The following is a 24,833-nucleotide window of genomic DNA, read 5'->3' as shown; positions in this document are numbered from 1 at the left end:
TTCCTTCCTTCCTTCCTTCCTTCCTTCCTTCCTTCCTTCCTTCCTTTTTCTTTCATTCTTAATATTATTTTGGGGGGTGAGAACGTAAGTGGGGGGTGCAGAGGATCCGAAGGCGGCTCAGCTCTGACAGGCTGACAGCAGCAAGCCTGATGTGGGGCTCGAACTCCACGAACCGTGAGATCATGATCTGAGCCAAAGTCGGATGCTTAACCGACTGAGCCACCCAAGTGCCCCCAGAGTTGTGATTTCTTAAGAATGAGACTCTGTGTAGAGCATTTTACAGATACAGCATTCTTTGTGTCCACTGAACTTTTGGATTCCGGAGATAAATGATCAAACAAAATATCACTGTCTTCTTCTACACAAGCCACATAGTTTTCCCAAGTGGAAAAGATCCTCCATAGAGAAAGCTTAGAAACCGAAGGTGCTACCCAGAGTGGAAATGATAGTAGCCTACCCCCTGGAGCTGATTTTAGACGTTCGCAAAGTGGAAGATCTGGCAGGTACTTGGTAGTGGGTGGGTGTTGGGACACAGGTTGACCAAAGAAGATAATTTAGGTATTCAGACCCTTTAAGAGAGTTTGTCTTGATTCTTGATGTTAGAAACCAGGAGACCTTTGTGATAGAAAATAATCTTTCCCCCCAGAACAAATAGGACATACATACTTTGTGACAGGAGTAGATTTACAAAGTATGGTGTCCGGAGCAAGCCCTCAGCTGGGCACCTCTGTTTTCATTTGTTCCTTCCTTCTTCAAATGACCCAACTCGAACGATTCTCATTTTTTTTTCCCTGTCTATCCTTTAGACTTACTATTCTTCCTTCTTTTTTTTTTTTTTTTTTTAATGTTTATTTATTTGTGAGACAGACAGGGCATGAATGGGGGAGGGGCAGAGAGAGAGGAAGACACAGAATCCAAAGCAGGCTCCAGGCTCTGAGCTGCCAGCACAGAGCCCAACGCAGGGCTCGAACCCACGAACCGTGAGATCTTGACCTGAGCCGAAGTCAGATGCTCAACTGACTGAGCCACCCAGGCGCCTCACTCTTCTTCCTTCTTATACTCAAAGATGAGGAAGCCCTTAGCTTTTAACTGTAGTGCTTTATTTGGCTGTGTGTATCTGTCACATTAGTAATTGGGTGATCTTGGCTGGAGGTGGGGGGCTGTTCTGCCCTTTTTAAGGTTGGCCCACACACCATTGTGCTCAGATGCCCACACAGGAGCAGAGGCAGGCTGGCTGGATTTTGAATGCAAAAGCATGATACTGTGAGTGGGAGCATGTATAGTTTTAGAATTTTTAAAGGCAAGACAAAGCCCCATGCACCTAATGGGGCCAGAGGATAAACTTTACAACAGACAGAACTTTTATTTCTGTTTTTCTTCATCCAGCAATTTAAAATACTAGGAACAGAAATAGAGTGAAAATTATTCAGTACCTGTATGTATTGCTTATTGCTTAAAAAAATCAATGTATTAAAAAATATCTGCTGGCTCCCAAATTGTTAATACTTGCTGACGTGTATGCATTCTGAGTAATTTAGTGGAGGAAATGAGCTGGATCCTGCATTCTCATCAGGGATGACTTCTCCCCTCAGGGGGTGAAATTTGGTGGTTGGAGGATGAAAAAAATCTTACTCTTTTTATGTGTATATTACATAAATAGATACATAGTATATTTTTGGTAACAAAAGTTTCATGGGGGGGGTGATTTTTTTTTTTTTTTTTTTTTTTTTTTTTAAGGCTGTGGGTCACTGGGCTACCCCATTCCAGTGCCTGTCATGCTCTGAGTCCCTGTGTCTGTCTGTGAGGGTGTTAATGCACCTTCTTTATTTTTCTCCTCTCTAAAACTGGTCTGCGGTGATAAACTCTGAATAATCTGAAGTGTTTCCAGAATGCCTATGGGTGCTTTAAGGATTTATGTGATTCTAACACTGTATATGTAAGGATTCAAAAAAGTTGATTTGTATAGTTCACTTACATCAAGGAACTTTGAGGTTGGTTTAAACATGAGAAAATCAGAAAAAAATACCAAGAGTGGGAAAACATGAGTCCTAAAATATTTCCAACATTATGATTTACGATACTAATGATCTGTATGAGTGGAATTGTTCAGTTAGCAACAGACGTTTAATTGGCATAATACATTTTGCTCATGACGTCATAATGTTTTCAGGGATGGTAAAAACTACTAAATTGGGAATTTTTTGTGTTCCAATTTGGTGAGGAGTTTCTTGTTCTGCACTCTCTCCCTGCCCTCCTCCAACTATGATATTGAGGATGGTTCCTCGCCGTGTTTGAGGTATTAACCTCTACCTTCATTCAGGAGGTAGTATTTTGCAGGTAGATCTGTGCGACTAGTAAGATGGTATTTCCTAATAAGTGAAGCGACTGATAAAGAAATGATATATTTATAATGACATTTTAAAAGAGCCAAGTGTTTCGGCCCATTTTTCTTCTATTTCCCTATCCCTTCCCATGGCATAGTACACTGTCCTGACCTATTTTTCTGCCCTTACGCTGCCTGAAGGAAAACACTTATTTGTATCTTTGCCACTGTGTAGTTTTGGGTTTCCCCCCCTTTTCCAGGAGACGGATGAGCAAAATGTATTGTAGAACAAGAGAGACGTAAATTTGAGGGGCAGTTTCATTGTTTATTAACTGTGTTTGTGGTCAGTGAACCTCTTTGAGCCCTGCTTTGTTCATCTATAAAATAAAAATACCCTCTCTGGGAAGAGTTGTTTTTCATATACATAGAAAGGTTATGTAACAGACACACAATATAACGTTAAAAAGTTAAAAAAAAAAAAAAAAGGCAGCAGTGACCGCTAGCATTGTGCAGCTCCAGTCCAGCACTCTTATTTTATGAGGGATTTGTGTGAGGCCCAGACGAGTCAAGGGACTGGAGCAAGGTTAGAGGGAGGGACAGCATGGATGCCACTGGCTCTGGTTCTTCCGGCTCCACTGCACCTTTCTTTTCTGTAACACCATTCCTTACCGGGCGGACATACATGGTAATGGTGAGGGCTGTGTGTGAGCTAATGCTGATTGAGACCTACATTGCATTGGCAGTGATTACATTTGTGTGGATTCCTAAGGATAGTTCTGTGGAAGCCTCCTAAAATAGGATAATTACTTTGTCCATATTTGTGACTTCATTTACTAGGCTTTATAATAGGAAAATGGATTGGAAGATCTCCTAAAAGCCCATCTGGTCCTTTGATTTTTATGTGTGAAGGGCTTACAATTACCAGGAATTATTCCAAACACATAGAAAACCAGTCCCTGTTGTCCAGAATTGTCTTTTTAAGATGTGGGTGGGTGGAAGATGGGGGTGGGGGAAGAGTGCGCATGAACGAGGTGGGGGAGAGAGACAGAGACACATGCACACACTAAATGCCTGCAATCTGTTGAAACCATATTTTTGAGACTTAAGCTATTGAAGCATTTGCTTATTATGAGTAAAAAGAAAACCAGCCATAAAAATTCATTATGCAATAATCACATTTTCTCACTTACATTTGGGAGATAGTTTGTCATTTCTTTTAAGAGAGAAAGAACTAGAATATTTCTGTAGCACACTGTTTCTTCAACAAAGGTTTTGGGTTTTTCCTTGTAAGACAAACCATCAAACCGTCACTGAGTGCCCTTGAGGGATACCAAGATTTATAGTTGAGGGACCTGCCCACAAGTAGCGCAGTCTAGTAGAGAAGACAGATCGTTAAAATACATTGAGACTGTATGATGGTAGAACTGAGAATGCAAAGATCAGCGGTAGCAAAGAGGAAGTGATTCTGAAGTTGAGCCTTGAGTTTGCCATTTTAAGTAGAGGAAACAGCATATACCAAGTCTGAAAATCATAAAACATCCTGGCAGTTGGGAAGCACTTGCAGTAGCTTTAGTATTTGTTGGAACTTGGAGCTCAAGGCAGGAAGTAACAGCCGCCAAGACTGGAGAGCCAGGCGGGGGCCTGATAGGGAGGAGCTGTGCCCTTGATAGCAGTCTGGAAGCACTGGGAGCTTGTACCAAATGATTGGTAGTGTTTGCTATGCCAGTTAAAGGCCAGCTTCCTGAACTTGATTCCCAGCTTTTCACTTGAGTTACCAGATTCCCTGCCTATAGCTTTTTATAAGTAAGTAAATATTTAAACTAAGAATGTGGTCATAGACCTGTTAAGATGAATGATTCCAAATTAGATTTTACCTACATTGGTAGGGGAAAAGTCCTTACATTCAACATTTTGATGAGAATTTTAAAGCTCTAATATATTTGACCAAGTGTCTCCTACATTGCTGTGTTGCTGGTTTTTAATCCCAATTTAAGCTGTGTGGTAGCCCTTCTTCCTTTTTCATCTGTGGACACACTCATTCCCCATTCCCTTTCAGTGCTTGTTCAGTGTTCAGTAGAAGATACAAAGAACAGTGAACAGGATCTGTAATTTAAAGGGAGGTCACAATGTGATGAGAGGATTTATCAACAAAGGTAGAACTGTCATTGAGAAAAACAGACAATGCCGCTTTTGCTAAATTGTCTCCAAAAACTCTCGTGCATTGGAAATGGTACTCAGCCAGTCTTCCTAACGAAGAGTCCTAGCTACACCCCTGCTCACTCCTTCTGAAGCAAAGGCTTATGTTGTCCAGCCTCACCCACTTCCAGAGGAGGCTTTTGTATTGTCTCAGCTTAAGATGTGAACACACAGCTAGGGAGGACCGGACCTTAGAGGAATGGGAAACCACTGAAGTATTTTAAACAGAATGGCAGTCTAGCTTAAAAAAAAAAAAAAAAAAAAAAAAAAAAAAAACTATTTTCAGCACGTTTTAGATTTACTAAAAAGTTGTACAAAAGCTCAAGTACACCTTACACCAAATCTCCTCTAGAACTAATATCTTATGGTAGTATGGTGTATTTTTTTTTCTACGATTAGTGAACGAATATTGTCACATTATTAACTGAAGTCCACACTTTATTTAGATTTCCTTAGTTTTTTTTTTGTTTTTTTTTTTTTTTCCTAATGTCCTTTTTGTGTCCCAGAGCCCCTTCCAGGTCCACATTACCCTTAGTTGTCATGTTTGCCTGGATTCCTCCACTGACTGAGCTGGTTTACATTTTACCAATGTTACTCTGGTTTGCAGAATTGACAACATTCTGAAAGGGGGCAGAACAAAAGTCAACAGGACCCGTTAAGAAGTCACTGTAATAACCAAGCAGAGGTAATGCCAGTTGGAATGATAGAGTGCTAGCAGTAGAAGTGAAGAGAATGTTCTGACTTGGGATATGTAAAAGCCACGAGACAGGATGAGAAAATTAAGGCAGTGAGTGCAGATAGAGCAGAAAGTAGGTTAGGGATGGCTGCAACATTTAAAAGTTAATGAAAAGGAAAAAAAGCTAGCAAAAGGGATTGAACCAGAGTGGCCAGTTGGATAGAAAGAGAACCTAGCAAGTGTCACGCCCTGAAGGCCAAGGAAGTATCTCAAAGTAAAGGAAGTGGTCACCCCAGTTATGTGCTGCTCATAACCCAGGTCAGATAGGGATGGGGAACTGACCTTCGGATTCAGCAATAGGAGATCATCAGTGACCTCTCTGGATAGTTAGAGTGGAGTAGTGAGAGCAAATGTAGGCTTGGAGTGGGTTCAGAGAGAAGGGTGGGCCTGGGGAAAGGGGCATGAGGAAACTTGCTAGGGAGTGGCAGTGATTATGTAAACTTTACACCAAAAGAAAACACTGCGAACTGGTACTTAAATGTAGTCAGTAATTGTGTGCGGACGTATTTAGGAGAAAGTGTACTGATGTCTGTCTGCAACTTTGAAATGTATCAGAAAACAGGATAGATAGTGGAAGAATGTATTGATGGATCAATATGTGATAAAGCACATACTGTTTTTAATTTTTTTAACATTTATTCATTTTTGAGAGACAGAGATGGAGTGCAGGTGGGGGAGAGGCACAGAGAGTGCGAGACAGAATGTGAAGCAGGACCCAGGCTCTGAGCTGTCAGCAGAGCCTGACGCAGGGCTAGAATCCACGAACCGTGAGATCATGACTTGAGATGAAGTTGGATGCTTAACTGACTGAGCCACCCAGGCGCCCCGTAAAACACATATTGTTAATGATATAAATTAGGTGGGTAGGTAAATGTGTGTTCTTTGTAAAATTATTTTAACTTTGTTCTACGTTTGAAAACTTTAATAGGGACGCCTGGGTGGCTCATTCGGTTAACTGTACGACTCTTGATCTCACCTTAGGTCATGATCCTACAGTTCGTGGGATCAAGCCCCATGCCCCGCACATGGCTCTGGCTCTGCACTGATAGTGCGGCACAGCCTGCTTGGGATTCTAGCTCTCCCCCTCTCTCTCTTTGCCTCTCCTCCGCCCTCTCAAGATAAATACGTGATTTTTTTTTTTTTTAAGAGGGGGTGGGGATAGGAAAAATGGGTGATGAGCTTTAAGGAGGGCACTTGATGGGATGAGCACTGGGTGCTATACATTAAATGATGAATCACTGGATTCTACTCCTGAAGCCAAGACTACACTGTATGTTAACTAACTTGAGAATTAAGGAAAAAAAAGAAAACTTTGAAAATCTAATGCTGGGGGTGGGGGAGGGAACAGGAGAAAAGAAATTGGGAATAGAGACAACTATTCCGGGGAGTTTTGATGTAAAGGGAAGGAAAGATAGGAGGTAGTCGAATCAAAAGAAATCTGTTTTTTACCCCAGTCCCAAAGAGGGGAGAAATAACGGCATTTTTATTTACTGATAGCAGAGATCCAGTAGAGACAGAAAAAAATTGGTGGTACAGAAAGAAACGAATATTACTGGATGAGCGTCCCGGAGGAGGGTCAGAAGAGACGAGATGTGGCACAGAAATACTAGCATGGGCAAGAATAATAGGAGGCAGAGGATAAGACTATAATGTTTGTTTATTTTTGAGACAATGCGAGAGACAGAGTGCAAGCAGTGGAGGGGCAGACAGGGAGACACAATCTGAAGCAGGCTCCAGGCTCCGAGCTGTTAGCCCAGAGCCCGACACAGGGCTCAAACTCACGAACCACCAGATCCTGAAGTCGGACGCTTAACTGACTGAGCCAACCAAGGGGCCCAGGATAAGACTATAGATACAGATAACTGTATAGGTGTGGCAGGAGCTTATTAAGGTGTCTTCTTTTAGCTTCTGTTTTGTCAGTGAAGTAGGAAGGAAGGTCATCTGCTGGGAAGGATGGTGGACTCACTGTTGAGACTTAGGAGGTGAGAGTCCTCTGGGAAAGGGTGAATGTAATGAGAGCCCCCTTGTGGGTTTTCATATGGTCTGATAACTGACACACAGTTAAAGATTCAGAAGGAGAATGGTGCAAATGGAAGGAAAGACATGATCGAATTTTTAAAAAAAGAAGGAATTGGGGCGCCTGGGTGGCGCAGTCGGTTAAGCGTCCGACTTCAGCCAGGTCACGATCTCGCGGTCCGTGAGTTCGAGCCCCGCGTCGGGCTCTGGGCTGATGGCTCAGAGCCTGGAGCCTGTTTCCGATTCTGTGTCTCCCTCTCTCTCTGCCCCTCGCCCGTTCATGCTCTGTCTCTCTCTGTCCCAAAAATAAATAAACGTTGAAAAAAAATTTAAAAAAAAAAAAAGGAACTTCTCATAGCTGATAGATGTGAATTTTCAGATGGAAGGGCCTACCCACCAAGCACCCAGCATGCTGAAAAAAACCAGATCCACACTCGGATACATTGTTGTGAAATTTCAAAGTGGCAGTGAAAAAGAAAAAGTTCCAAGAGCATCTAGAAGAAACAAGTCTGTATAAAGAACTGATAATCAGACTGCCAGTAAATAAACTCCGCATGAACAGCTCCAAATACCGAAAAACAGTGTCCTTTACGTTCTGAGGGGAAGTGCTGTTCAGCCGAGAATTCTGTGGAGTTCTGTGCCTAGTCGGACAGGGCTTCAGGTAGAAGCATAGAATCAAGGCATTTTCAGGCATGCCAGGACTCAAAAGGTTTACTTCCCAAGCACCCTTTCTTGTAAGAGTACTTAGAGCGCACTACAGTTAAAACCAAGAATGGGGAAGACATGAAATCTAGAAATCGATACATCCAGCTGAGAAAGGTATTGGAGGAAAACCCCAGAATGATAGGCCTGTTGAAGAGGGGAGTGGGTATCCCAGATATTTTATAGCATTCTTGAAAAGTTGTAATAACTTAAAAGTGAAATGAAGCCAGAAAAAAAAAATTGTTTTAAGGCCCACTTGAACTCTAGGAAAAGCAGAAGGCCACCCAGTAAAGGAACTGTAATTTTTTTTTTTTAACTAGCTTAACTTTTTCTCCCAGAGGTGCAAACTATGACCTTGACAATGAAAATTCAACTGTAGAACATAGCATTTTGGTTCTAGTCAGTTCAGATTTGACAGCTTAATCGCTACAGGTCTGTTGTGTGCAACCAGTTGTGACATTAAAACCCTTTTACTGCATGGAGTGGCGGCGGGGTGGGGGGAGGGGGGCGGGTTATAAAGGCCTAACCATAGCATCCTGCAGCTGCAAACAGGAGTCATACCTGAGTTGATGGCAATATGTCAAGTCATTTGGGGGGAAACTACTTGTTATTGTTGACAAGGGAGGGAATCCCGTATGGCTGCTTCCCTCTTGCATTTCCAGGCAGCACGGATTAGTTCTGCCCTCAGTTGGTTCTGTGGCTAGGCCAGAATCAGGGGGGTTGGAGGCACACAAGTTTCCCGCTTTAAATGCCACATATAAGCAGGAAGTTGTTCTTGTAGTCTGGGATTGAGGGTCTGACAAAGCTATCGTTCGCATTAATACATCCTATTATTTAGTCCTCAGTCCCTGTATTCTCTGCAGGTTGTGACATTTCCGTGGGACGAAAATGATGATTTTCCACACAGAACAGTGTGTAGGTGCTTAGAGAAAGAAAACTAACAGGAGAGCAAGGCTGGGCTTGTCATCTCTGATGGTCCCCAGCAGCAGCTTGGTCGTTCCCCAGTGGCACCGCCCCCCAGCCCTCCCTGCCAGCCTGCTCTTTCTGGCGGTGCAGGTGCCTGAAAGAGGCCACAGAGCTCGTTAATTACTAGAGAGGGAGGCCTGTGCTCCATCAGCAAAAGGAGGGGTAGTCAGTTTAGCCTGTTAACTGCGGCCGTTTGTCTTCAGTTGCATTAGAGGTGCTTAGAGAAAGTTGTCCCATCCTGGGCTGTCGTGTCCGTTTTCTTCATGAAAGTGTCCAGTTTGAGGTCTTTTAAGACTTGTAATGTCACTTCTGGAAGTTAGAGAAAGCTTAGTAAGTAAGTGACTAAGCGTGGGTTAGGGTGTACTCGTTAAAATGGAGTATTTTCATAGATTCTAAAGTTTGTCTTCACGTTATACCTGTTTGAATTGGTTGTCTGAAAAAGTAATGTCAGTTTTGTCTATTTTTAATTGTATAGCAATTAAAATATGACCAATGTTCTCAAAGAACTGAGGGATTATCCCTTTTACCGTTTTATAGATTTTCTTTTTTTTTTTTTTAATTTATGGTGGAAAATACTTTAGCTTTTAAATTAGGTCACCCTGGGGCGCCTGGGTGGCTTGGTCAGTAAGTGTCCGACTTCGGCTCAGGTCATGATCTCACGGCCGGTGAGTTGGAGCCCCGCGTCGGGCTCTGTGCTGACAGCTCAGAGTCTGGAGCCTGCTTCAGATTCTGTGTCTCCCTCTCTCTCTGACCCTGCCCCGTTCATACTCTGTCTCTCTCTGTCTGAAAAATAAATAAACGTTAAAAATAAAATAAATAAATAAATAAATAAATAAGGTCACCCTGAGAAGCCCATGATAGGACGCCAAGTTTTCTATCACACCTTATACTGTACTATGTTCCCTATCCCTGCAAATGGGGATTTTGTGCGTGGAGGAGTACATTCTTAAAATAATGTGTATGGACTTTCAAATATTTAGAGCTTTTCAAAACCGTCAAAATCCCCCTACCCTACTCTAAATTTCCATCTCCTCCTGCCTGGCTTGCTGCAGTAGCTTCTTCCTGCTGCCAGTTTTGTCCCCACAAAAGCCAGCGTCGTTCTCTCTGAAGGCCTGCCCAGGTCTCTGTCCGTGACCTCCAGCACCTCTGCTTTGGACATCCTCCCTGGGATTCAGTGTCCGAATTCTAGGCTAACCCCCAGGAACCTCCACTCATACTCTTCCCTCTGCTTAGAATATCCCTTCCTCGCTCTTCCCTGTGTCTTCACCCCACCCCCAGCCTAGCTAAGACCTCCTCATGCTTAGGTCTCGGTTGAAGTGTTACTGCCCACAGGAGCTTTCCTTGACACTCATCTCTGCGCAGGATTAGATCGTTTCTCCCTGAGATGTGCTCTCCTACAAAGTGCCCTAAACTTTTCATCATGTAATTTATCCTACCTAAAGTTATGATTCCCTTGCCTTCCCCACGGTCTGTTCCTTGCAAGTAAGGATCAGTTCTTTGTTGTGTCCCTGGCACAGCATCTGACTCAAAGTGGGCACTCGCTGCATACTTGTCTGCTCCCTGATTATTTTATTAGGACAGGACCTTAAGAATGGTATTACTGGGTTACTAGGTATGAAAATTCAGATCTTTGATACGTACGGCCAGGTTCCTTTTCATAAAACCATAACACCTTTTTTCCTACTCCAACCAGTAACTTTTTCATCTTTGCCAACATGATCATCCACAGGGAGGGGAGATAAAGGGTGGTCTGTCAAATGAGTGACAGAAACAGAAGACTTGGAGTGAGCCACTTGATCTGGTTATCCCAGGCACGCCTGCATGAAATCCTTGAAGTCCTTGAAGATTTCTGGGCTTTAGGACTCTTTGGCCCTTTCGCCAAGTGGAGGCAGCAGCGGAGAGGACAGCTCGACTTGCCTGTTACGCAGTAGTTTCCCTGCAGTGGAGTAGCGCACCACCAGAGTGGTTACCTGTAAGAGGTGACTCTGCCTGATGGAGCCACATCCAGCTATCCGGTGTCTGTAATTACCGTTTGTCGTTTAGACACGTGACCGCTTCATCACCGGAGGATAACTCGTAACCTGGCAGAGGGTCACAGGCAAAACGTGATAAGATAACAGTGGCCCCTTCTTCTAAATATAAGAGGGGAGATTCGTTTGTTTACCATATCCTCTGACATACTGAGTTGCTGTACCTTTAGGTTCTTGCTCTATTCCTGGACTCTTTGAAGTTGTCCTTTTTATAGTTCCTAGACAGGAACTGAATTTTATACATCAGCCATGAGACTGATTTGGAAACCGATAGCTGTGGGTTCCATATTCAATTCAAACTCAGCAATTTCCCTTGTCCCACATTTTACTTACTCCCTCATTATTTACATATACAGCTCCCTTAGTTCATAATTGCTTCTGAGGGCAAGGACCATGTCTGTCTTTTTTTTTTTTTTTCTTTTTAATTCCCATTTTAGCTTCCTAGCATAATGCTTTCAGTGTAATTAGGACACATAAACATTCACTAAAGTGCAATTCAAAGTGGACAGCTACTGTCAATTATTATGACCATCTAGTAATGACCAGGTAACAGGCTCTGGATTTTCATACCTTCACCCTCTTTCTCAAAAGTTCCCAAGAACTATTTGAATAGTAAATAGAACAATCATTTGGCTGCTTAAGAATAAGGTCCTCATAAAGCAAGGCTCTTTTATAATTTTCTACTCCCAGGTTAGTTGGTAGAAATTGGATACTTGTATTCTCATTGCCACACAACAAATATCACTCTGTATAACAAAATATCTTTTTAATGAGTTCCAAAGGATACATACAACTGATCTTGAGAGTAATTTCAATCACAATCCTGGGAGGAAACAACATGACACCCTTAATCCAGCTAATTGGAGGACACTTCATTTATTATTAATTTTAGTTCACGAGCAGGGAGAGAGACAGAGTGAGAGAGAGAAAATCCCAAGCAGGCTCCACACTCAGCACAGAGCCTGACTTGGGGGCTCGATCCCACAACCCTGGGATCATGACATGAGCCAAAATCGAGTTGGACACTCAGCCGAGCCACCCAGGCACCTCTTGAGGAGACTTTAATAATGAGACTGTTTACAAGGTGTAGACAGGGCTTCTCTGGGAACCACAGGGGATGGTGCCATGTCAGAGCAAGGAACCGGGTTGCCATCAGAGGCCTGCAGAGAGTGGGGCAAAGGAAGTGAGGGAAGTTACCAACCAGTTACCTGAGGGAGAAAAAGATTGTGTCAGAGGGGCTAAGACCACAGTTGAGGGTTCAAGATTGTCCACAGAAACCCCCAGATTGCAAGAGACCACTGAGAGCGTGAGAGCCTGTAGAGGAGCCTGTTGATGGGGTCCACACAGGTCCAGGGACGATAAGACAGAGAAGGGTGTCAGCTGGATCTGGAGAGGCAGGTGGAAGGTACCAGTACAGGGGTACCATCTACCTTTTAAAATTATTCTTGGGCACCTGGGTGCTCAGTCAGTTAAGCGAGTGACTCTTGATTTTGGCTCAGGTCATGATCTTAAAGTTAATGAGTTCGAGCCCCGCATCGGGCTCTTGAAAACAGTGCTGAGCCTGTTTGAGATTCTCCCCCTCTCTCTGCCTCTCCCCGATTTGCACTTTCTCTGTCTCTCAAAATAAATAAAAACTTAAAGAGAAAATAAAATTATTATTTTTACTCCTGGTGTCTTTATTTTTTTTTTATTTAAATTTTTTTTTCAACGTTTTATTTATTTTTGGGACAGAGAGAGACAGAGCATGAACGGGGGAGGGGCAGAGAGAGAGGGAGACACAGAATCAGAAACAGGCTCCAGGCTCTGAGCCATCAGCCCAGAGCCCGACGCGGGGCTCGAACTCACGGACCGTGAGATCGTGACCTGGCTGAAGTCGGACGCTTAACCGACTGCGCCACCCAGGCGCCCCTACTCATGGTGTCTTTAAAAGAAATTTGCCCAGCAGTTCCACATAGGTGTTTTTCTAAAATGCTTTTCAGAAAAAAATCAGTGACCGAGACACCACTGAACCACATCTAAATACCAAGGCTTTTGGGGAACCTGGGTGGCTCAGTCAGTTAAGCGACCAACTTCAGTTCAGGTCGTGATCTCACAATTTGTGAGTTGGATCCCTGTGTCGGGCTCTGTGCTGACAGCTCAGAGCCTGGAGCCTGCTTAGGATTCTGTCTTCCTTTCTCTCTGCTCCTCCCCTGCTCGTTCATGTTCTCTCCCCCCCTCCTTTTCCTCCTTGCCTCCCTCCCTCCTCCCTCCTCCCTCCCCCCTCCCTCCCTCTCTCTGTCTTAAAAATAAACATTAAAAGGACAAGTTTCATTACCAAGCCCTTTTGATTCCACCTCCAAAAAACGTCTTGAATATGACTTCTTCCCTCTACTGCGCTGCCCCTGCCTGTGTCATGGGTCCCCACAACTATAGTGTCATCACCTGTCTTGCCACCTGTCTTCCCTGCACAATGCAGCCAGCAAAGTGTCACTTTTCAGTACCTTATTGTCATCCCTAGCTACCACTTCTCATTCCCTGATTTGCACACAGTAGCTCTGCCCACAGCATCTGCAAAAAGACCCTTTGGCTCTCCCCCCAAATGCCACTCTGATCACCTCCCCTAATGGCAGACTAGATAGTTCCTGTGTTTGTTTCCTCCCTCAGATTATACTTAGCAGTAATCCACATTTTCACCTTATTATTGTAATTACCTGGCTGACTTCCTGCACTCACCTCCACCAAGGGAGTACTCTATCCAGTACCTCTGTGTCTGTTTTGTGTTACACACTGGTCTGATTTAGAGCCAGATTCACTGCTTTGGAAGTGGAAATGCATTTGCAACTGGCTTTTTTAGCTCAGAATGTTAACATGCTAGGTGTAAGGACCCCTGGCCTTGAGTTTTTAAGAGGCCTAGATCCTTATGTGGCTGTCGGTAAGTAGCTCAGTGACTACTGGTTTTGGTGTTTTTGTGTTTTGTTTTGTTTTTCTTTCAGTTACATTTTCTGAGGTAGCTCTCAGGTAACAATGTAAATCAATAGATCTTAGTTCACATCTTGAATCAGTTAAGCCTTAATTGAAATTTAATAAACTCTATTGTCATTAGTTTTTTTGGAGGCAGGGGAATTTCTTGGTAGCGCCTGTCCCTGTTGTGTTTATGACACTGAAGCAGTGAGGAGCGAGTACGTCTTAGACGCTGGAATTGGTGAATGGGCGCAGGTTTGCTCATCCTCAGAAAACAGTAACTCCTGCTGCTCTGGCTTGGCTGGCTTTGTTTTTTATTTTGTTTGGTTCTTTGAGGGGAGGGTTGTAGAAATTGACCTAAAATTGAAAACGTTCTGTTGTCAGTAAACAATATGGAAAAGACAGTATCTTTCTTGTTGTTATTGTTTTTTATTTGGGGGAGGGGGGTGCATGTGCACTGGGGAGGGGTGGAGAGAGAGAGAGGGCTCTGCTCTCAGCACAGCTCATCACATGAGATCATGACCTGAGCCAAAGTCAAGAGCCGGATGCTTAACCGACTGAGCCACCCAGGTGACCCAAGACAGTATCTTTTACAAATATATTATTGTTAAATAATTAGCTATAGTTAGAGATTATTTTGGTTATTTCCGGTTGGGAAGTTCTGGTACGGCCAGTAAGGTTTTACTTTCAACTTAAGGAAACTTAACCTGTCATTTTTAGTTAATGGCAGCCAAGTGTGGCCAAGAGAATAATCCATCCCCCGTTTGTTTGACAGCAAGTTGGGAAGTGTGTTCCTTCCACTCACAGTTCTGCATGGGCTGAGGAGAACTAAAGATGCAGAGAGTATAACCTAGTTCACACTCGATCCAGGAAGTTTTCCTGTGTCTTCTAAACTGGACTTGGGTCTTTCTCTTCAGTGTTGGGAACTCATATTTTCTGTTGAGTTGGTCCTTGCTGTAGGTAGTACCCCTTACTACTTCCTCTCCCAGCGCCTGTCTCCCTGTGTTGCACTAGCAGTTACCAAACTCCGAGCTCCTGGGGAGGGGTATGCACTGTCTCCTTCGCTCCCCTAGCTCATGGCCTGGCACTCCTGTGCATTGTACCTGCCTAGAGCAGACCATCATTGCTGAACTTTTCAAATGCGCAAAATTTTCTCTCTTGAAACTCTCTGGTATCTATCGCTGTCCCTCTCCCTCCCCCACGTCTCCCAACACCCTGCCGTTGAAATTCTGACGTTCTGAGAGCATTTTACTTTTCTGTTGAACAGTCAGCTACACCAATGTAATACAACTTCCATGAATCACAGAACACAAAAGACAATTATTTTGAGTGGAAACTCTTGGTACCCTTTTGGTAGAAAGAGTTTATTTTGGGGTATTGCCTGTGCACTTAGGTTTCACTGCCTCCAGGTTTATCTGGGTGGAGTAATAGCACGTAAAGTGTGAACTACCTTCCTGTTTTGTTGAAATGTCACAAGCAGCTTTTAATGACAACTGAACCTTAAGGGGTTGAAGAAAGTGTCTGATTTGTTTTTTGAGTACTTAACTGTTGCTCAGAGAAAGAGAAATATAATTTGGTTAGCCTTCTTGATTGTTCATTTTCCTATATATATAAACATAAAGGAAGTCTTAACATTTAAAAAAATGCATGAACTCTTAATATAATCAGTGTGTGTGTGTGTGTGTGTGTGTGTGTGTGTGTGTGTCTAATCATTTTTCTCTCCACATCAATCTAGCTGCCATTCAGTGGAAGAATAGTTAAGTCCGAGGTCTTCTGGACTGTCTTGTGTAAAAATTTTTCTGGAAGGGTTGTAGCTATAAAACAATACCCTGCAAAAGTCTGTCACAAGTCAGACATGCAGACTGAAGCAGGCATGTCAGCATTTCAGGAAGTGCTCCCTTGCTGAAAGGTATTAGTCTGGACAGTGTAGCAGCTACACTTCCTCTATCCCTGTTCCATCCAGTCATCACTCCTTTTCTCCATTCCATACTGAAATTTCTCCTCCCTACCCACCCATTCCCATATACCTGCCTTATATCTTTTTATCTTGGGGAAAGTAACAGCAGATAGTCCTGTGGAAAGGATTTAGCATACCCCCTTTGAGATCTTCACATGGAAGTCTTTGGGCAGTGGTGCCCAAGTAGGACGGCAAGACTGACTGCCTGATGATTCTATTACTTGCTTTACTTTGCCTCTCCCTCCTTGGGGAAACAAACTTGTGATGGTCAGACTTCTTACTAGGGTCTGTTTAAGAGGCTGTTGTTTTTCATCAAGGAATTTGACGGTGGTGTATCATCTGTGCTGCTCCTTAGACCAGCTAGCTCTGGGTTATGGTATGCGTTACTTATAACACAGCCCCCATATACAAGTCAGTTCCTCAAAATATGCTAGACACCATTCTAAGCACTATGAGGACCACAGATGGAGAATTGGGCACAGAGCCAGCTCCAGGGTATTTGCAGTTTATTTTAGGAGAGGGCCAAAGCACACCCGTACACAGTACAAAGTATAGTGGTAGATAAGATGTTATAAGCGATTATGTTACTGTTGAGCATGATCCTCCATGGACTACTATAAAAGTAAAACAGAGAAAAGTTGACCAAGGTGGTTGTAAGCTCTGAACTGAATCTTTAGAGCTTATCAAATAGATAAGGAAGAGAACAGTCTAACCAAAGGGAAGTACGGTGTGTTTAGAGGTTGATGAGTTGACTTGCTTGACTGAACTGAAGGGTTCATTTAGAGAACTAAGTGGGTAGGAAGGCAGTTAAGTGGGTGATGGCCAAGTTATGAAAACTGGAATGCCAAACTAAGGATAACTTGAATCTGTGGAAGACTACTCAGTACTTTTTAAAGAGAAAAACAGTGGCGTTTCAACTGATTTGGAGCATTCAATACATTGAGGTCAAACTAAGGCAGCTTTAATGCTTGGGCATTTGGTACACCTCAGCCTCCTGATTCACCACTGTTCCCCTTTCAAACTGATCTCCGTTGGTAGCAGCTGTTTAGAGAGGGTACAAAAATCGAGCTTGAGCAACAGGGAAGAAGATACTATTTCTGGGGTACAACTGGTTCATATTCAAATGGCAGTGTAAAAGCGATGAATGATTTTTACTAATGGAAAATTTGGGAGTTTGAGTGTTTTTTTCCTCCTTCCCTCCCTCCCTCTTTCTCTCTTAATTGTTTAAAGGGCAAAACGGAGCCCCTTTCACCACGTGTCCCTAGTGGTCAGACGGTAGGCTCAACTAACAAATGCCCATTGGATTTGTTTACTTTGATAAATGCAATCCTCTCTTAAAAGAAAATAACATAAAAAAGTCAAAGATTTCAGACTCCTGGATCCCCAAAGAAATGAATCTTCTAGAAATACCCTTCTCAAAGAGAACTAAAAAAAGCTTTTCTTGGCACAAATGTTATACTTTTGCTGAGAGAGGTCCTCACCATAAGGTAAAATACCTCTTCTCTTGGTATCTTTATGTGAATACTTTTTTTAATGAATAGGCCTTTTTTTTAATGTTTATTTTTGAGAGAGAGGGGGAGAGAGAGCGTGCACACTAGAGTCGGAGGGGGGCAGAGAGAAAGGGGGATAGAGGATTTGAAGCAGGCTCTGCACTGACAGCAGCAAGCCCCGACACTGGGCTCAAACTCACAAAATGTGAGATCATGACCTGACCCGACGGACGTCAGATGCTTCGCTGAGACACCCAGGTGCCCCTGAATACGCTTTCTTTCAACTATTTATTTATTTATTTATTTATTTATTTATTTATTTATTTATTTTTAAGTAAGCTCTATGCCCCATGTAGGGCTTGAACTCATGACCCTGAGATCCAGAGTTGCAGACTCTGCTGACTGAGGCAGACAGGGACCCCTCTTTCAACCATTTAATAAATAAAACGGTATAGTTTGATGTTTACACACAAAACTTCATAAATGCATTTCGTTTTTCTCAACTTTCTGGTCTCTAAAGGCCGACTGCCTGTCAAGTGTCTTGACTGGGCCACAGGTTCCCCAGCAAGTGTTGAAGGAGCTGTAGTCCTTCAGCCTGGAGACTGACCTGGTGGCTGAACTTGGAGAACTGTTGCTCTCCGTGTGCTTGGGTAAACAATTGAAGGTTTCTGTGGGACCAGGAACCTTAATTATTAAACTGCCTTTAAGTTGGTCATCTCATCATTAAAAGCTGAATAGCTTATCTACAGTGTGGGTGTTTTTCGTGATTTGGCACACAGTAGAGCAGCCAGCCTAACTGAGATGTTTTTCACATTGACAAAACCCGTAACAGACGGAGCGGTGATTGCAAAGCACTTATCTCAAGTGTTAGCAGTGAATCAGTGCAAGTCTGAGACCGAATCCGTAATCCATGCAAAGGGAGTCTAAAGTTGAAGAGCATTCTAGGAGTTTCCAATAAAATACTCAACAGACAGCTGAAGACAACTGATTTAAAAACAAAATTCTTTTTTAACGTTTATTTTAGAGACAGAGCACAAGAGGGGGAGGGGCAGAGAGAGCCAGAGACAGAACCTGAAGCAGGGTGCAGGCTCTGAGCTGTCAGCACAGAGCCCCACACGGGGCTCAAACCCATGAACCATGAGATCGTGACCTGAGCCAAAGTTGGACACTTAACCGACTGAGCCACCCAGGAGCCCCTGAACACAACTGATTTTTAAGTGGCTGTCCCAATGCAGTTACCCTAGCCAGGACCCTGTCAAATTTTTTAGGGGTTCAAGCCTTTTAAAAGCGTGTATGTGCATCGTGCGTGTGTGTGTTCTCCCTTTTCTAAGAACTTCAGGTTAATATGATGACCAGATTCTTGAAATCTGTCTTCACATCATGGCAGTTTTTTAGTATTGTTCTTGTAGCATTGATTGACCTTTGAAGAGCAGAGGAAACTCACTGGCTTTTGTTGAATTTCCATGATGCAGGGATCATATCGAAGTGGTATTTTGGGGGCCTTATGTGTAAGAGTCTAAATATGCAATTGCTCCTATCGTTCATGCACAAGTGCTCTTACACAAGTTGCTCTGTGAATTGATAAAACTCTGGATTGGCCTACTGTTCCATAACTGCACTACATACCTATTCTTTAAAAATCATGTTTTTTGTTGTTTGTTTACAAAAAACTGAATATGTTCAGGCAGGAGAATAGCCCCATATTTCAAATTACAATCTAAACTAGCAGTCTATAAACAAAATACTTATCTATCATTTTCCTAAAAGATACCTTTTTCCATAATTTGTATAGAAAGTTGAGTACAGTTCTTGTCTTCCAATATTGGTATAGAAGAGATGGGGGAAAAGAATTAGCTGTTATTGTAACCCTTGAACTCCGCATTTAAAATCTTTTTTGAAGTAAGCCCAGAGTCTTGTATTTGTGTGTTTTCAGAATAAAACAAGAATCCCTGTGCTCTGTTAATATGTGTCCTGCTGGTGCCCACGAACAGCATTACATGAAATTTAGTAGAGATAAAATTCAGTCCCCCCAAGATTGCCACATTTTCTATGATCTGATGCTGCTCATGTGTAAGGCAGAGTTAACTGTTGTGAAATTTGTCCACTAAGACAGCTGAAATGTAGCTCTGTACTGATTGCTACATTGTTTATCACGTTTTCTCATGAATCACCTCAGTAACCCCGGGAGGTGTAGTAGGTATTACCACCACTTTATAGGTGGGGAAACCAAAATTAGAGAACAGGTCATTTGCCCAAGACCACATAGTTCACTGGTGAGACTGGAATTTGAACTCATGTGTTCAGCCCCTTGAATCCAGATCAGGTGGATCCTAAGAGGCCTGAGACTGAAATTTTTGACCTGACCTCCCTTTCCCTTTGCCCTCCCTCCCCATCCCTCCACCTCCTCCTTCCACTTGGAAAGCTTTGATTTGGTATAAATGGAAATTTGCATTGCTTTAAGAATGATGTCCGATTGGGGGTGAGGGCAGCAATGAATAGTATCAAAATCACATAATGGAGAAACGTAGAACCACATGGTGAAGAAAGCTGTATTTCTGAGAAAATTTTTTTCATAGAGTAGTGATAGTAAGCTACGATTGTGGGAGTTTCTGGAGTCTCGCTGTGTTGTTTTCTGCTTCCCTGTGTATTTGGGGGGTGAGAAGTTTGTGGCCAAAGTGTATGAGGAAGCCCTGGTGTGATTTTCTGATGTGTGAATTGGACCAGAATAGGACCCTGTTCTCTTGACTGAAAGATTTCTAACTATTTTTTCTTAATTAAGTGAACTCTACCCACCACATGGGGCTCAATCCGATGACCCCAGTGTCAAGAGTCTCCCATGCTGTACTGAGTGAGCCAGTCAGACACCGAGTATTTCTTTTAGTTGAAGTATGTTATGCATATAGAAAAGTTCATGTATCCTAAGTACCCAGTTGAGTGAATTCTCTCAAACCAAACATACCCAGGTAGCCAGCATACAGTCAAGAAACGGAACATTAATGACACCTCGAAAGCCCCTGATATGTCCCCTTCCATGGACTGGAGTGGTTTTAGGTGTCCTGTCTAAACCTCACATCATTCCTCATCTTTTAGGTGTCTTTCTGATTTGGTTCTGACATTATTTTCAGTCTTTTTGCCAAAAAAAGAAGAAAAAGAAGAAGAAAAGTCACTGAAACTTGTCACTTCCTCCTTTTGTAATCTCCTCTCTTGATCAGTTTGCTTCTGTTAAACTAGAGTGTTTTGTGTGGCTACAGAGTCATAATCTGAGGGATTATGAGAGTTAATAGAACCTGCAGCTGTGAGGTAAAAGCTGAAAATATTCCTTGGAATGTTCAAGACTGATTGAAGATTTGGTTGTTGAACTCCACCATCTATTTTCTTTAAGAGGGAACGAGTGAATGCGCTTGCCTTCCATCGTGGCGAATGGTGAGAGGGGCGCTTCCTCATTCTCAGAACTCTGATCAGGCTTTTTAAATTGCTAGCGAAGGATGTGAGTGTTCATGTAAATCCTTAGGAAGTTAAACCCAGTCTTTACAGGTGCAGACTCCTCCCCATATGGTTCTGGTCCCCTTGTCTGCTCCACTGTGGACTCACTTCAGTTATTTTGTGTCCTTTGCTGTTTTAAGCATTTAGATCTGTGAATAAAACTTAATTTGTAAATATGTGTTCCATCATCCCAGCTGCAGGCTTGCGTGTCGTGCTGAGGTACCAGTGAAGCCGCTGGGTGGGAAGACCTGGTCCGTGCCTCCCAGGGTGGCCCAGGCTGGCAGATACACGGTTTCTCCTGAGCTGTGCCTCCAGCGAAACCAGTCTTCTAAGTTCTAGAGTAGAGAAGTTTAGAGGCATGCACAGCAACATTTTGACTTTCTGGTAAAGTGATATTCAAGGTGATAGAATGTTCCAGAAAACCAAAAATTTTAACTATTCACATACATTAAAAATAATCTAAGTGCATCAATTCCATATTTCCCTGCCTTCCTGGGGAGAAAATCATACTAAACACCAAGTAATAATTTTGTTTTGCAGAAAAAACCGTAGTTCTAAATTGCTGCCAAGTCTGAGAGTTGTCCCATAAATTCTTTTGTTAGGGGGGAGCATTCTTCAGGGGGGTTGTCCTTAGTAAAGGTGATAAGAATGTGCACCTATATGAACTGGTGTGTAACATAGTTATCCTCTTCTGCGAGGTTATTGGTCACAAATTAAAACTGGTCCTTTTCTGGCAGATTACCTTATTCTGTTTTGATGCCCAAATGGGCCAGAGCCCCCTCCTTGTCAGCCTGATTCTCCTCTTTTTCCAAGAAATCTTTAAGGTAGAGAATGCATCATTTCAGGAATTTTAAAGACATTTTGAAAAACTCTTATTCATAGGCCTACAGGTTTATTACTGATGTTATTGTTATTATTAATTAGGTAATTACTGGGCCACATTTTTCTATAAGCTCTTCTTTTTGGTAGATAACAGAATACTGCCTTTTTTTTTTTTTTTTTTTTAGTGTTTATTTTGAGTAAGAGAGAGTGCACATGTGAGCAGGGTAAGGGCAGAGAGGGCGGGAGAGAGAGAATCCCAGGCAGGCTCCACACTGTCAGCGCAGAGCCCCATATGGGGCTTGATCTCATGAACTGTGAGATCATGACCTGAGCTGAAATCAAGAGTCAGTTGGACATTTAACCCACTGAGGCACCCAGACGCTCCCTTAAGCAACTTCTGAAATCACTCCTTCACCCTCATGCTGTTGAATCTTCTGTGACACCAGCACGTTATGGGCTTCCACCCGAGGTCACCGCATCTTGGGTGACACTGGTAGAGAGTGACCTCACTGTTCAGGGATGCCAGCGCTATCATGGCAGGGAGCACCTTGGGAACACTTATCCTCAGTATGGGCTGTGTGATGGTCTAGCAACTGCTAGCCACAGTTCATTGTCTTTAAAATGCAGATTTCAAAATTATGAATGTATTTTACATGTATTGGTTTGTAACGTTGCAGTATTTAATAAAACTTAATGATTGGTTTAAAAGGGAAAACAGTAATCAAAAGTTTTCATCACTGAAACTGCTGGGATTTACCAGTAGCCGGTTTTTTAGAGCTATTCACATTCATTAACTCTTGGGGGATTTGCCCTCTTAGCCTGCCCGCTGAAACTATCTGACACCTAGGGCCAGAGGCTGGCGAGCGTCACAGATCAGCACCAGGACTGTAGAACGCCTCAGGTTGTAACTTCTGTTCAGGAGTGAATTTGCTTAGAGCTGTTGCTGATGCAGCTTGGCTGTTTGTTGGGTAGCTGACCTGTCTAAAGTTGGGTCTTCCTTTGGAATGTCAGTCCCGTCTTCCTCAAGTTAAAATTATCACAAATCAAAAATGCCTTTAATATACCCCTCACCTACGAAAACATCATAGCTTCATCCAGACTACTTTCATTGTTCTCGAAACACTAACCTCTACTTGGGCAAAATCATGTAACACAAAGCCTATTTCCATAATAAAGTGCAGATTGTTTCACATCATTTATTGCAAACTGTACTGAAAGAAACAATGGCTGGGTGTGTCTGGCTGGCTCATTCAGAAGAACGTGCTACTCTTGATCTCAGGGTTGTTGAGTTCGAGTCACACGTGGGGTATAGAGATTACTTAAGTAAAAACAAAAACAAAACTTGAAAACCAGAGTGGCCGAATGGGTACAGAATGGCTGTCAGTGCATTAATTAGTGACCCTCGGGATTGCATGGCTGACTGGGAGCTTCAGCTGCTGCACATCACAAAAGAGAATAGGACCATGTATTGCTAGCCCAAGAAACTATCACAATTCAAAATTTGAAGTACAGTTTTTTCCTGAATGTGTCACTTTCACACCATCATAATGCCAAAAATTTATAAGTCGAACCATTATAGGTCAGGGACCATCTGTACCTAGACATCATGCACTCTGAGCAGTCGAAGTTCTGATTTGATAATGAGTACAGCATCGTTCAGCATCTTGAATAAATCATTTGGTGTTTTGGTTGTGGTTTTTATTTTTATTTTTTAGAGAGAGCATGCACGAGCAGGGGAGGGGGCAGAGAGAGAATCTTTTTTTTTTTTTTTTTTTAAGATTTATTTTATTTTTAGAGAAGGAGTGCGAGAGAGCAGCAGAGCGAGTGAGAGAGGAGACAGAGGGAATAAGAATGAGAATATCTTAAAGCAGGCTCCGTGTTCAGCACAGAGCCTTAACACGGGGTTCAGTCCTACAACCCTGGGATCATGACCTGAGCTGAAATCAAGAGTCGGACGTTCAACCGACTGAGCCACCCAGGCACCCCTTGAATAAATCATTTTGTAAAGAATTTTACCAGCTTTCTTGGGGCGCCTGGGTGGCTCAGTCGGTTGGGCGTCCGACTTCAGCTCAGATCATGATCTCACGTTCCGTGAGTTCGAGCCCCGCATCGGGCTCTGTGCTGACAGCTGAGAGCCTGGAGCCTGTTTCAGATTCTGTGTCTCCCTCTCTCTCTGACCCTCCCCCGTTCATGCTCTGTCTCTCTCTGTCTCAAAAATGTTAAAAAAAATTTTTTTTTTGTTTAAAAGAGCACGTGACTTTTGATCTTGCAGTTACGAGTTAAAACCCCACATTGGATATAGAGATCACTTAAAGAAAAAATAAACTTTAAAAAACATTTTTAAAAATTTTTTTAATTAAAAAAAATTTCTTTACAGAACTTTGTTGTATAGTATAGACTAACTGCCACTCTGCTGGTCCATCTACCTTTTCTTGTGTTCAGCATTTTGGAGTTGGGTTCATGTTTCTATTTTCTCTTTTAAGTCATTAAAATGCCTTCTGCTCTTTACCTTTTGTTAGAAATCTAGAATTCAGAGGTGGCTTTTATACTCTATCTGTTCTCTTCTCCTTATACTGTCATGCAGTATCATGGTCCAGCCTATCCATGTAAACTCTCAAGGAACAGTTTGGGATCTGAAAATCAACGTGAGATTCAGTAGCTCATAACCTTGGGTAGTCATGTCACATTTGTAGAGGATGTTTTCAGTCTAGAGAATGCTGTGTTTCGGTTTTATGGGCTCTGGATCTTCCCCCTGAATTGGGCTGGGTGGTGTGCTTCCAGCATTTTCTAACTCAAACGCATTGTGGCCTTGAGGGTGAGTGAAGTAGGATTTGCTGTGCTTTTTCATTAAAAAACGATTCATGTATGAGGACACAAGGATGTACGTACATGACACACCTGTTTGGTGGCTGACCTGGGATTGGATCTGTGATTCTGGAGATGGGTTCTAGAGAAGTCTTGAAGTTCTTTGCTGCTGCTTCTCCATTCTGCTGTTCTGCCTGCTTTCCTAGAGAGCATCCCTGTAGGGCTCCCTTCATTCTCCAGCATCAGTGCCTGCTGTTGTCCAGAATCTCTTTTCCCAAACTGGTACTTTCCCCGGTCATTCTCCCATCTGCATCTAGGGGTTAACGCTAGATGTTTGGGGGCCCCAGACTCTCATTTTCAGAGACAG

The 24,833-nt window shown here is 42.9% G+C and overlaps 1 protein-coding gene across 1 annotated transcript in view; it reads left to right on the top strand.

Annotated features, from left to right (window-relative positions):
- The window catches only part of GRB2 (growth factor receptor bound protein 2), a 74,104-nt gene that overhangs the window by 35,728 nt on the left and 13,543 nt on the right, over nt 1-24,833 (top strand). The gene's annotated exons all lie outside the window — the stretch shown is intronic.

This window comes from Herpailurus yagouaroundi, unplaced genomic scaffold (genome assembly GCF_014898765.1).
Source record: "Herpailurus yagouaroundi ecotype Mexico unplaced genomic scaffold, PumYag 217, whole genome shotgun sequence".
NCBI classification, from domain to species: Eukaryota; Metazoa; Chordata; class Mammalia; order Carnivora; family Felidae; genus Herpailurus; species Herpailurus yagouaroundi.
This window is presented reverse-complemented; position numbering and strand designations above follow the sequence as displayed.